This window comes from Macaca mulatta, chromosome 1 (assembly GCF_049350105.2).
Source record: "Macaca mulatta isolate MMU2019108-1 chromosome 1, T2T-MMU8v2.0, whole genome shotgun sequence".
NCBI classification, from domain to species: Eukaryota; Metazoa; Chordata; class Mammalia; order Primates; family Cercopithecidae; genus Macaca; species Macaca mulatta.
Window position 1 is genome coordinate 235,040,859 of NC_133406.1, and position 13,258 is coordinate 235,054,116.

The 13,258-nt window shown below is 55.9% G+C and overlaps 1 long non-coding RNA gene across 1 annotated transcript in view; it reads left to right on the forward strand.

Annotated features, from left to right (window-relative positions):
• The window catches only part of LOC144336799 (uncharacterized), a 67,561-nt gene extending 66,004 nt beyond the window's left edge, over window positions 1–1,557 (forward strand). Inside the window, exon 3 of the long non-coding RNA XR_013409115.1 lies at window positions 269–1,557. This is a non-coding gene — a long non-coding RNA (uncharacterized LOC144336799). The remainder of the gene's footprint in view (window positions 1–268) is intronic.
• The last annotated feature ends 11,701 nt before the right edge of the window (window positions 1,558–13,258 follow it).

Below are 13,258 nucleotides of genomic sequence, written 5' to 3' on the forward strand. Positions count from 1 at the left end.
GGGTTGCTCCCTGTGCTGGGCATGTGTCTGTGTCTCCCTGTGTCTCCTGGACACAGGAGATCTGGCCCTGCCCACTGAGAGCCTGTATGCTTCTCTGAGGCAGGAACTCCCAGGGAAGAATGGAAGGGTAGTTTGTGGTTCTGTCCTAGCAAGGCTGGCATTGCACAGCTGCCTGTCTCAGGAGGAGACCGGGAGTAACTGGCGGGATGAGTGAGGCCAGGAAGTCCTCCTAAAATCTCTCCCCAAATGGCCATACTCATCATTTTAGAAACTTTCAGAGGCTCTTCCTGCGCGTAAAGAAGATTCCAGAAGCGTACTCCTCCACAGGCCATGGGGACTGCATCCCCCAGCCTCTCTGCACCAGTCTCCTCAACGCTCCTCATCCTGGGCTCTGGCTGCCCCAGCCTTGCCAGTCTACACTGGCTCCGAGACCTCAGCCTGGCCCTTCTTCTGCTGGAATGGGCTGTATCTTCTGGAAACAACTGTGGATGTGCAAGTATTGCTCACAGTATTGTTTGTACTAAATGGGGGCAGCTGGGAGCCATCCCTTGTTTATGCATGGGGGCGGCTGCATTGTCACAGGGTGATGTGCAGTTTCCCACAGGGACATTGTGTGAGGGGAACCCTGTTAGACACAGTGGTTGAGGTTTCTCAGGTGGCTTGGGCCAGGCACTCAGGACCCCAGGAGGGTGTGTGCTGGTGAGCAGGACCACCCAGGCAGTGCGCACGGAGTCTCCTTGGCTGGGTTCGTGCTGGGCCAGCCATGATGGGTGCTCTGAAGGGCAACCAGAAGGCAGGGCTGGGGCTCCAGGCTGCAGCAGAGCTCGTTCCCACTCTCAGGGTCAGGTCCACCCACAGCCAGACTGCAGAGGCCACGGATGAGAGCACCAGGTGTGAGGGACACCTCCCGTGTGAGGGGCATGAGGGCAGGCAGAACAGGGCCAGTTTAAGGGGCAGCCCCAGGCAGGAGAGGACAGAGCCATGCTGCGCCGTGTGTGTGTGTGCATGCCTGTGTAAGTGCGTGTGTGTGTGCATGAGTGCTTCTGTGTGTATGTGACCGTGCGTATGTGTGTGTGTGTGTGTCCATATCTATATGTGTGCATGTACATGCACATGTGTATATGTGTGCATGTGTGTTTATGTGTGTGTGTGTGTATGTGAGAGGCTTTAACACACAACTACCTTGCCCATTAGGAAACGTGGTCCTATTGGGATCTGGTTTCTGGCCCCCGTCAGCTTCCCTTTCTTGGTGAGGAACTGAGGTGGAGGAGGGATGAGGAGGAGAGCGCTTTCTTCCCCACATATTCAAGATATATTCAGGAGAAAAGGCATTTTGCCAAACAGGAAGAAAAGTGTGAGCCCGTTTTTAGAGAGCTCATTTTAGAAAAACAGCAACGAATGCTTAGGAAAATTACTGGAAGGATATACAGAAACATGTCAAGTGGTGCATTTGCAGTTATGGGATTTGGGGTAATTTTTATTCCCTTCTTTTGGCTTGTCTGCATTTTCTAACATTTCTACAATAAACATCTATTACTTTGTAATAACAACCAAAAAGTTATTTTAACAGTTGGCCTGGAGCTGTGACAAGCGTTCAGATGAGCCGCCTTCTGAGCGGCCGCCCGGGCGTGCTGTGTTCTCACTTCTGTGGGTGCCCAGAGATGGTGGGGGACGCTCGGCGGAGATAATAAGCAGCTTCCTTGAAGGTTTCTTGCTCCCACCTTCGCACTGCCATGGCATCGGAGTGTCTGTCTTTTTGGGGTGTGTGGGATTTGCTGGCCCTTCACAGTGGCACTTGTCATGGAACCCATTCACTCTCCCCAAGGCCCTAGAGCATAAGCTCGGGCTGGCTTCCACCCAGGGCTCGTGTGGCCTGGGGGTCCCTGCTCCAGCTCTGCAGCCTCTGGGCTCTCAGATGTGTGTCCTTTGTTTCTCAAAGCCTGGGGTTAGGAGCAGTTATGACACAGGGCTCCTGGGCCATATGTGTGAGTGCCAGAGAGTAAACCTTTCAGAGCTTCAGCTCCCTCATACATACACAAAGGGGATAATAATATCGTCTACCACACAGGGCTGGTAAGAGATTGAGCGGCGCGAGATGCATCTAAAGCACGTGGAATAGTTCCCGGCAAGAAGCAGGCGCTAAATCAGTGTTTACTATTGTCATGATCGTCTGTGCCACAGGCGTGTCGGCAGGCAAGATGACAGTCTCAAAGGAACCCATGTGTTAACCCCCAGGACCTGTGACTGTGTCAGGTTACATGTGCTGTGGTTTGAATGTGTCCGTTCCCAAACTCAGGTGCTGCCAATGTGATGTATGAGGAGGTGGGGCTTCAGCAGGTGATCAGGCTGTGGGGACTCCTCCCTTGTGAGTGGCATCAGGGGCCCGGATAAAGGGCGTGACCCTTGTGTCCTTCTGCCTCCTGCCATGTGAAAACACCACGTTCCTTCCCTCCCCAGGATGCAACCCTCACCAGACACCAAATGCCTTGAACTTAGACTTCCAGCCTCCAGGACTGTGAGGAATACGTGTCTGTTCTTTACACATTACCTGGTCTATGGCATTCTGTTAGAGAGGCACAAACAGACCAAGGCATGTATTGGGGAGATTAAGGGCACAGAAGGAATTCAGGTTGCTAATCAGTTGGCCTTAACATAGGGACATGAGCATGGACTCTCTGGGTGTCCCCAGTGTGATCACCAGGGGCCTGAAGAGTGGAATAAGGAGGCAGAGAATCAGAGGAAGGTATGGAGCCAGCCAGGTGCTGTGCTGTGTGCTCTGCGGGCGGAGGAAGGGCCCCTGAGCTAAGGGATGCAGGCGGCCCCGGAAGCTGAAATGGGCACCGGGATGGCTTCTCCCCTGGAGCCTCTGGAAGAAGCGTGACTCTACCCACCTCCTGATTTTAGCCCAGTGAGACTGCTGCAGCCTTCTGAACCACAGGACGGTGGGATAATAACATGTGTGTCGTTTTTACCAGGTTTTTGATCATTTCTATGGCAGTGATGGGAAACCAATCCAGAGGTGCTCTCAGCTCCTTTCAAGGAAGAAGGGCTGAGGGTTGGGGGAATGGCAGCTCCTGGTGCCCCTCTGGCAGCTGCGTCTGGAATCCGTCGGAGCTGCGGGTCTCCCTTACCCACTGGAGATGTAGACTCCTCTCCTGCCAGCTCCAGGGTGGGGTTCTGGGGATGGGATCTGACACTTTCAGGAGGTGGCCCTGGAGCTCCTGCTGTCAGGTTTCCCTAACGGGTCTGATTTCTGGGGCCCGACCCTGTTGCCTCTGCCTTCTCCCATCTGCCACCTTTGCCCAGGGGTTCCCGAATGTGTAAAGGGCCGAAGCCTGGCTGCCACTTTCTCTAAGTGCAGAGCAGGCTGAGCTCTTGACGGGAGGCTGCGTCTCCATCTCCAGGATGCCAGGAAATCTTAAGCCCCAGCAGTGGAGAGCACTTCGGCAGGGACGGCTCGCTCAGGTGCACGGCACCGATGAGTGCAGGCTCTCTTGCCGTGAACGGGAAGAGGTTTGCAGCCTTTGTCATTAAAAGCTCCTGTTTTGGTGTGAAATCCCAGCTTCGGAAGTGCTGCCGGGAGGCGGCAGGGACAGAAAGCTGCCTCCAGGAGCCAAGTCAGTGAAGCAGCCAGTGTGGGGATCGTGGCCTCTCCCCTGCCTGCCATCCCACCTGCTCCACTCCATGTGGTGGGTCAGCAGGGCCAGGGGGCATCCTTGTGGCCTGCCAGGACCCTGATGGCTTCCTGAGCTTTGTGGAGAAGCCCCCTGAGGCCCCCTTCCCAGTCATCCCCACTTCCCTGGGTGTCCCAAGCTGACCCCTCCTATACTGACCATTGAGTTCTCAGCAGGCCCAGCACTATTCTGAGCACCTTTCCTGCGTTAAACAAGGCCAGAATCCCAGCTTTCAGTGAGGTAGGTGCTGCTGTTGTTCTCACAGATAAGCAAACTGAGGCACAGAGAGGCAACGTAGTTTCTCACAGTCACCCAGGCAAGAAGGCAGCAGAGCCGAGATTTGGGCTCCAGCAGTCGGACTCTGGCACCCGCGTGCCCACCGCCTCTGTATGCACTGGCCAGGGCCACGTGCTGGGGCCGGGAGGGTGAGTTTTGCTCTGTGGTGACATCAGGCTGAATAAGAGGCATCTCCCTGCAGCTTTCATGTTTCTCCAGAATTTGGTGGCATGGAATTGTTTTCATGTTAAAAAGTGTACACATATAAGGAGCGAAATGTAAAAATTAGCCTGACGCTTTTAAAGGTCAGACAGGAGCATTAAAGACAAGGTGGGCCAGGTGCAGTGGCTCATGCCTGTAATCCCAGCAATTTGGGAGGCTGAGGTGGGTGGATAACCTGAGGTCAGGCGTTCCAGACCAGCCTGGCCAACATGGTGAAACCTTGTCTCTATTAAAAATACAAAAATTAGCCAGGTAGTAATCCCAGCTACTCGGGAGGCTGAGGCAGGAGAACCGCTTGAACCCGGGAGGCAGAGGTTGCAGTGAACCAAGACTGTGTCGCTGCACTCCAGACTGGGCGACAGAACGATACTCCATCTCAAAAAAAAAAAAAAAGCTGAATTTTCGGGGGCCGACGGGGGGAGGGCACCTTGAGTGTCTAAGGTCCTGCCCTTTGCCACTGATAGGAGTTTCTCTGGAGGCCTCACCAAATGCTGAATTGGCACAGAAGCCCCTGGGAAAGTGAAGCTCTCGGTGGTGGCAGGTGGCCTTCCCTTCTTGTCCCTTCTCCCTTCCCGCCTGCTCCTCTACGTCTGTTAGGCCTGGCCCATTGTCTTTTGGGGGCAGTTTCCACGTGGGGATTCAGTGTCCAGGAGAAGGGAGATTTTCTCTGTGAGCACAGGAAGATTCTTTTCGAGTCTGAAGCTCAGTGAACAGAATCCCTGCTAGGAGGACGATTATGTTCCGTAAATCAACTCTCTAGTAGCCCCAGATCTTTCTTTGAGGAGTGGCCTGTGTGGTCATGGGTAGACGGTCACTGCACGGCCACCCAGCCCCAGTTCCAGCCGCCTGTTCAAGAAACCAAGAAATCAGGCTGTCGGGGCCCTGGCTCACCCTCCAGCAGCAAGGGTGCTTGGGGCTGTGGTTGAGTTCTGGGACGGGACTCAGTCCCCTTACTGGGGTTGTGCCTAAGGACCTGTGACCCACCAGATCCCAGGACCCCAGGCAACCTGGGCTTGCCAGTTCTGTTGGCTCACCCATCCACTAAAATTTGGGGCAGCAGTGGGATTTCGTCTTGGAATGTCCGCTTGGTCCTGCATAGACATGCAAGGGTGGAGAATCTTCCAGGCATCTGCATTCGCAGGTTTGAGCGATGCTTTCTCCTCGCTGGCCTCAGTTTCCTCCTCTGTGAAATGGGGATCGAGCCAGAGGCTCTCTCTGTCTACAAGAGTTCTAAGTGCGCCTGGTCCTCTGGCTTCACCAAACCACTTTCCAGCCATAGCTGGGTTTGCCAGGGCAGGAGCTCCAGCCAGGGACCTGGGGGGTGTGGTCAGAGCAGGCTTAGGACCCAGGAGAATGTGGGCAACCTCTGAGCCGGGGAGGCTGGGTTCGTCTCCTGGCCGGACCACTACGCACTTGGGGGAAATGACACAATTCCTTTCCCTTTGGTTTGCTTGACTCTAAAATGGGGCTGGTGATGGTTTCTAGCTCTAGGCTATGGTGCGGTCCAACAGCATATTTAATCGAAACGGAAACTTTTCAGGAAATTTTAGTTTTTCTTTTCCATGAGTCCGATGTTTAGTTTTAATCAAACCCTCCCTGGCGTCCCTTCATCCTGTCTGCCTATCTTTCAGGGCCCCGAGCCTAGGGTGTCCTGGCAGCAGATGGGAAATGTCAACCCCAGGCACAAAGGACACAGCAGTTTGTATTCAGTCAGTGACTGCTTTCAAGTTAGAAGGTGGATGTCATTTTGCAGGGGCCCGATTCAGACCCAGAGGCTCCTAGACGGATTTAGCTGATGTTTGACACTGGGTGAGGGATTTCAGGGATCCATCAGCCATCGTCTCTGAGTTAACTGTCCAGGGGGCGAGCTTTGCTGTGCAGGATTTTCCTCCCTTACTTAACCTCTTGGGCTCAGCAGGTCCCTTTAATTCAGCACACAGCTTTGGGTATCTCTGCCTGTGTTTGTGGGCCCCCAGGTGTGTTGTCCCTGGTTTCTGGGGTCCCGGGGACCTTTGCTCTGTCTCTAGTACTTTGGCACTCCTGAGTCATGTGGTCTCCTGCCATGCTGTGAGCAGGGGTTGTGCCTTCTTGTCTCTGTACCCAGTCCCACCTACACTGTCTCAGGGAGGGTGCTTAGAGGGCCTAGGGGGAAGCAAGGGCCCCCACCGCATTCATGGCCTCCTACCAGGGCCAGTGGTGAGTCTGGGCTCAGGGTGCTCCCACAGGTCAGGCCTGCAAGGTGACAGCAGGCACTTCTGTGCACGTGGCCAGCCATTGACAAAGGAGGGAGCTCTTGTCCCTAGAATGGAGACAAGTGAATAAGCATTTGTAATTGGAATGTTCCTTCTACCCAAGTGGCTCTTTAAGTAGCTGGCTTGTGGGGAGAAAGAGGTGGAATCTGCATGGAATTTGCAAATATTCATGCTCCTTCAGCTCTGAGAGCTTTCTCTCTTAATGACGGAAATTTGTTCTCACTCTAGGAGTGGCACAAACGGAATCCGCCTGTCCGACATGAGCCTTTATTTAGAATAATTCCAGATAAACAGCTCTGTGACCCGGTAAGTGCCTGTGCTTGAAACATCTCAACCTCACTCTGTTTTGGAAAAATTGTTTCCCAGCTTGGGTTGAGGTGGATGTCTGTCGGGATGTCTGCCCCGCACTGTCCCTGTCCTGAGCCCCCGCTGCCCTGGGATGGTGCCCTGGGGGCAGGAGATGAGATGACGTTCCTGCCTGAAGGTCTCAGGTTATGGGTCCAGGGCTGTGCTAATTTTCAAGATTCTTCCCCTCAGCCCTTTAATGCTTTCTGGGCTTCTCCTCCCCAGGATGAGAGCTGGGGACAGCGACTCTTTTAGTTGAGGTCAGGGGTCAGAGTTGGCATCTTTGGACTGGGTTTGCATTGCCAGGAGCTGGCGGGGTTTTCAGAATATGTCTGGGTTGGCCGCTGGTTATTCTATTAGAGTCTGTTGGTTCTAGAAACCCTGGTCTGGTCGGCTGTTGGTTTGCTAGGACTACTATCACCACGTGCCCCAGTCTGGGAGACTTGAACGGCAGAAATTGATTTTCTCATCATTCTGGAGAAATCTGAGATGCAAGTGTGGGCAGGGCTGTGGGGAAGACTGTTCCCCGTGCATGTCTCTGTCCAAATTCTCCCTTTTGTAAGGACACAGTCTTACTGGATTAAGGCCTGGACTAATGAACTCATCTTAACTTGTTCATCTACAAAGACTCTATTTCCAAATAAGATCACATTTGGGTGCTGGGGGTGAGGACTTCAAGATCTGTTGGGAGACACCATTCACCCATAACATCTTTCTAGAAGGAGCGCTTGTCCCCAGCAGGAAATGACGGCAAGCATTTCCGGGCTGAACTGTTTCGCGGTGGTGCTTGTACGGGGCGTTCCACCAGCTGGGCTTTCTGATGGACTGCTGTTACTTTCCTGCAGACAGAGGAGGGGGCCTTCTCAGAGTGAAGAGGGCTGGGAGGCAGAATGCAGAGTGCAGAAGCAGGTGTCAGAGCACTGCTGTGAGCTCAGGTTGCAAAGCCAGAAGGCCTGGGTTCAAACCCCAGCTCTGCCGCCTACTTGCTGTGTAACTCTAGAAAAGTGACTTAACCTCTCTGAGCCTCTCCCGCCCTCAATCTGTGAAAGAAGGGCTTTTTGACTTTACAGGGGCAGAAGCAGGCAAAGTTCCCAGCATGTGCCTGACCCTCCCCAGGCTCCGGACACTGGGTTCCTGGGGCTTTTGTGTTCAGTGTTATCCTCAGTGTCCCTGAGGCCCATGCTGTCCCAGCTAATTGCACCTCATGGCACCCTGGGCTCTGCTGGGAGCAAGGCTCCCTCAGCAACAGGTTTGGGATCTCAGTCTGGACTGCCCTTTTTCTGAGGGGACCTCAGCTGTCAGAGGCGCAGCATTGGGAGACAAAGTCAAAGCCCAGCGTGGGGGCAGAGCCACAAGGGTCGTGTCGGAAACCAGGGGCAGGGACTGCCACAACCGCTCTCGGGCCCTGGTGGGGTGGAGGTCTCTCTTGTTTGCTTCAAGACATAAAGGAGAAGAGTGCCAGTCTCCAGGGGTAGGCGGGGGCATGGGATTCCGCCACAGCGCCCTCCCTCCACAGGAAGGAAGGAAGTGCCGCCTTAGCCACACGACAGGGCTCCATGGGGATGAGGGGAGACTGTGGAGAGCGGGAGAGGAGCAAGTCTGCAATGCAGATAGACAGACAGACAGAGAGACAGACAGACAGAAGGTGGAGTTCCAGGCAGGCCAGGCCCAGGTCTCAACACATGAGCCTCTCTGGGGCCAGCTGGTGAACAAGAGCTGGGGTCCTCTAGGCACAGAGTGGGGACTGGAGGGAGATCCTGGAATGCAGAGGCCATGATACCTGGGATGCACTGCTGGAGGAAAATTTTAACCTGGACCTGGGTGTAGCCTCATTCCAGAAAGTGAAGGGCTGTCCCCAGAGGGCAGGCTGGAGCAGGGGTCGGTCACAGGCTGCGGGTGGATGCAGAGAGGCCGCCGGTGCTGGCCCCGTCTGACATTTACTGCCCATCCCGAACTGGGCCCTCTCCTGTGCATCTCTCTCTCTCTCTCTGTCTATGTCTCTTTCTCACTTTCTCACTGTTTCTAGCTCTAGCTCTGTCTCCCTCTGTTTCTGTATCTGTATCTCTCTCTGTTTCTCTCTGTCTGTGCGTCTGTCAGTCTGTCTCTGTCTCCACCTCACCGTCTTTATGTCTGTTCTTCTCCGTCCCTTTTTCCATCTCTCTCTGTCTCTGTGTCTCTGTCTCTGTGTCTCTCCATCTCTGCGTGTCTCTGTCTCTTCCTCTGTCTGTCTTTGCATCTCTCTGTCTCTCTGTCTCTGTCCATCTCTCCCTTTGTGTTTGTCTCTGCGTCTCTCTGTCTCTGCTTCTCTGTGTCTTTCTGGTTTTCTCTGTATCTCTCTCTCCAGAGACACACACACAGAGGGAAAGAGAGAGAGTCTCTCCATCTCTGTGTTTCTCTGTGTCTCTGTCTGTTTCTGTCTCTGTCTGTCTGTCTGTCTCTCTGTCTGCCTCTTTGTCTCTCTGTCTCCCTGTGTCTCCCTGTCTCTGTCTTTCTGTCTCTCTCTGTCTCTCTGTCTGTCTCTGTCTCTCTGGGTCTCCTTGTCTCTGTCTCTGTCTCTTTGTGTCTCTCCATCTTTCTCTGTCAGTCTGTCTCTCTGTCTGTCTGTCTCTCTCTCTGTCTCCCATCTCTGTCTCTTCACGTACTGAGAGCTGCCCTGCCCTCTCTCTGGGGTCATTGCTCTCCCCTCTCCGGGATCGTTGCTCTCCTCCTCTCTTGCCCTCTTCTTCACTGTGCATCTACTCCAGGGCCAGGAGCCCCTGGAAGGCAGGGATTTAGTCTGTGCTATTCACGGCTCCCTCTGATGCGTGAGCCTGGCATACCACAGGTGCTCAATAAATGCCGGTGGAGTATTGTTAGATGCCCAGCGGCCGCACCTTGAGCTGAGTGACTGAGCCATGAGGCTGTACCCTGAGGGACTGGCACCTTGATGGGCTCTGTGGGGTCCACTCGTTCCTCCTGTGGAGTCGGGAGCTTTCGGGCCTGTGGCGTCCCCACCCACGTGGTGTTTGTGCTGGGCTTGACAGGCATCAGTTGCTGTGGCAGGGGCCCAGGGCACCATGGGAGGGAGGGACTGGCCCCTGGTGCTCTGTCCCAATCCTGGTGCCTTGGCAGCTCCATGTTCCTGCTGGTGGCCCCTGCCTTCCCTCCTGGCAGTGCCCATCCCAGGCCCAGAGACATCTCCCAGTGATTGGTTTCGCTGGAGGACAGCCCCGGCCTGCAGGACCAGGTGCACCTGAGACCCATCTCCCAGGCAAAGGCCAGAGATGCTGGGCTGAGGTGGGTCTGAGTTTGCACCATGGGAGGGAGGGATTGGCCCCTGGTGCCCTGTCCCAATCCTGGTGCCTTGGCAGCTCCATGTTCCTGCTGGCTGCAGGAACGCACAGCCAAGAAGGTGGCTGTCCCCTCTCACTGGCCTGTGTGCAATCCAGGGGGGACAGAGAAAGAAGAACCAAAGGCTCTGGGGCTCACTCCCTCCTGCTAGTGCTCATCCCAGGCCCAGAGACCATCTCCCAGTGATTGGTTTTGCTGGAGGACAGCCCCGGCCTGCAGGACCGGGTGCACCTGAGGCCCTTCTCCCAGGCAAAAGCTGGGGACCCTGGGCTGAGGTGGGTCTGAGTTTGCACCATGTGGCAGCTGCTCCTGAGGGCGCAGGGCTGGGCAGTTGTTTGAATTCTCAGTGGCGTTCATGTTCTCATCTGTAAGACACGGCCGATACGAACCCCAATGCTGCCCGGCTCACGTGGGCCTCATGAAGGATGAAGGGAGGTGGCTGCAGCCCTCTGTGAACTGCAGCTGTTATCTCTGTCCACACTGCATTTGTGAGTCTTGCTGGGGCTGGGCGGGGGCACTGCTGGAGCCAGAGAGGACGATGTCCACTGCTCAAGAAAGTGGATCTTGCCCAGACCCCCCTCTGCAGGCATCAGACAGAACCGACGGCCCTGGGGATCAGCCCAGCACTCCACGGACAGACCCCCAGAGGCTCCCACTTGGTCTTCTGCCCATGGGAGTCATGCGTCCACCTCGAGGGGCGAACAGTCCTCGGGTCCAGGTTCTGAGCTCCTTAGTGCTGTGCTGTTGGGGACTTTCTAGCCACATAGGGGACTTTGTTGCATTTGGAAGACTTGCCACTTGGGGACTAGCATGTGAGCCCCGGGCCATCTGCTGGTGAGGCCTCCCTTGTCTTGAGCGTGCACAGGGAGCTCTCCCAAGCACAGGCAATTCTGGCCCTGGCTCTTGGCTCTCCAGGACACTGTAGCCTCTCGCTCGGTGTTCTGGGGTCCTGTGAACACTGTCTGGCCTCTCTAGGTCCCCAGGGGTTCACTGGCAGCGCGGGCGGCCTATACGGGGACCCTGAGGCTGCCCATCAGAGACACCCCCATGGGACCAGTGGTGGGTTTGGCCATGCGGCTTCCTCAGTCCCCCATTCCTAGGGCAGTGCTGCTTTAGTGGCTGGTGGTAGAAGTCTCCAGTGTGGTTCCGCACACAGGGCAGCATCCCTGCAGTCCTGGGCCCCAGGCTGCCCTGAGGACTGTTGAAGAGGAGCCACCCTGGCCCCCAAGCACTGGGACCCTCACAAGGACCCGCCCAGGCCACCCGTGCCTGATGATACCAAGGGACATTAGACCTCTGGCAGCACAGATGTCACTCGAGCTCTGCAGGGAAACGCAGCCAGGAGAACCCCCGCTAGCTCCCTGGGACCTGGGAAGCTGTCGTCATTCATTCAGACCCACCTCAGAGACCCAGTATCCTCCAGGGTGAGCAAAAGGGTCCCCCAGTCTGGAGGAAGGAGCCGGCAGAAGGAGAGCCCGGCCGGCCAGTGGGGACCACGGAGCAGCCACTTCCCTCAGCTGAGAAGCAGAAATCAAGGGGTCAGGCCGAGACAGGGCCAAGCCCAGGTGGAGAAGGCAGTGCACCCCTGTCCTCGCCCGCTGAGCACGTGTCACCCGGAGGGGAGAGGGGGGCCCTGAATGGACACCGAGCAGGAAGGGAATAACTGTTGAGCGCCGTGCCAGGCGCGGTGCTGAGCACTTCCCATCACATAGCCCCGCTTAGCTCCCAACAGCCCTGCCAGGGAAGAGCTGCTACCTAGTCCATTTAACAGGTGGGGAAAGGGAGGCCAGAGGTGAGGAAACTGCCGGAAGTGGCACGACTCGTAGACAGCAGGGCTAGGTTCACCCCCGGCTCTTCTGACTCCAACGCCCATTTGCTTCCCTCCTCCCTCTCTCCCTCCTTCCCTTTCTCCCTCCTCCCTCCCTCCTCTTTCCCTCTTCCTTCTCCTGTCTCTCTCCCTCCCTCCTTCCTTCCCTCTCTCCTCCCTCCCTCCCTTCCTTCCCTCTCTCCTCCCTCCCTCCCTTCCTACCTCCCTCTTCCTTCTCCTTCCTCCCTTTCTCCTCCCTCCCTCTTCCTTCTCCTTTCTCTCTCTCCCTCCCTCCCTCCTCCCTTTCTCCCTCCCTTCCTTTCTCCCTCCTCAATTTCCTTCTCCCTCCTCTCTTTCTCCCTCTCTCCCTTCCTCCCTCTCCCCCTCCCTCCCTCTCCTCTTCCTTCCCTCCCTTTCATCCTCTTTCCCTCTTCCTGTCTTTCCTCGCTGCCTTTCTCCCTTCCTCCCTTCCCCCCCTCCTTCCTCCCTTCCTGCTGTCGGTCTATTGCACAGCCTTCTCTGCACTTGCTTTGAGAAGAGGCTCTGCCTTGGGACTTCCAGGCCTGCTTAGAGGCTTCAAGCTTTCTGAGCCCCAGAGCCTTTGATTCTTCTTTCTCTGTCCCCCTCTGGATTGCACACAGGCCAGTGAGAGGGGACAGCCACCTCCTTGGCTGTGTCAGGTTACCTGACTTCTCTGTTAGGGATGTGAGAAGGGGCAGAGGGAGCCCTTGGTCCCCACCCAATTCCCTGGGTCACTAAGTGCTGCTTCCTAAAGGCAGGCCTGTGGCAGGGACAGCCCTGGCTCCTCACATCTGGGTAAGGGAGCGGCCATCTCAGATGTCTCTGGGCTCCCCAGAGTTCCCTGCTGATGTTACTCCATGTGGTCTTGGAACCCAGTGGAAGATCATGGCCCACGGCTTCCTCCAACAGGGATCTGGCCCCACACTGGAACTACTCAGCCCCAGCGGCAGGTGGGCAGCGTGGTCCTGCTGAGTCCTGCGCAGATCCACCCGAGCTTCTCTGCTGGCTCAGGTCTGGGTCTGGGCTGCAGCTCAGGCAGGCAAAGGAGCAAAGCCGGCTGCGGCACCTGGTGCGCTCCTGACCGACAGCTTGGCAGGTGCAGCCCTCACCCTGCCTCTGCGCTCTGACTTTCCGGGTAAGGCGGGTCACACTGCACACCGCTGCCCTCGCCGTTTCAACTGTAAGTCCCCTGATTTGGAATAACAGTGACTTGCATATTTGAGGAGCTCAAGAGGGGGAAGTTTAATAAGATGCCAACTGAGTAAATGCCAGTTGCTTCAAAAAAAGCAATTTAAATTGTTCAGTGGATACACGTTTGGGAAGCCTACGAA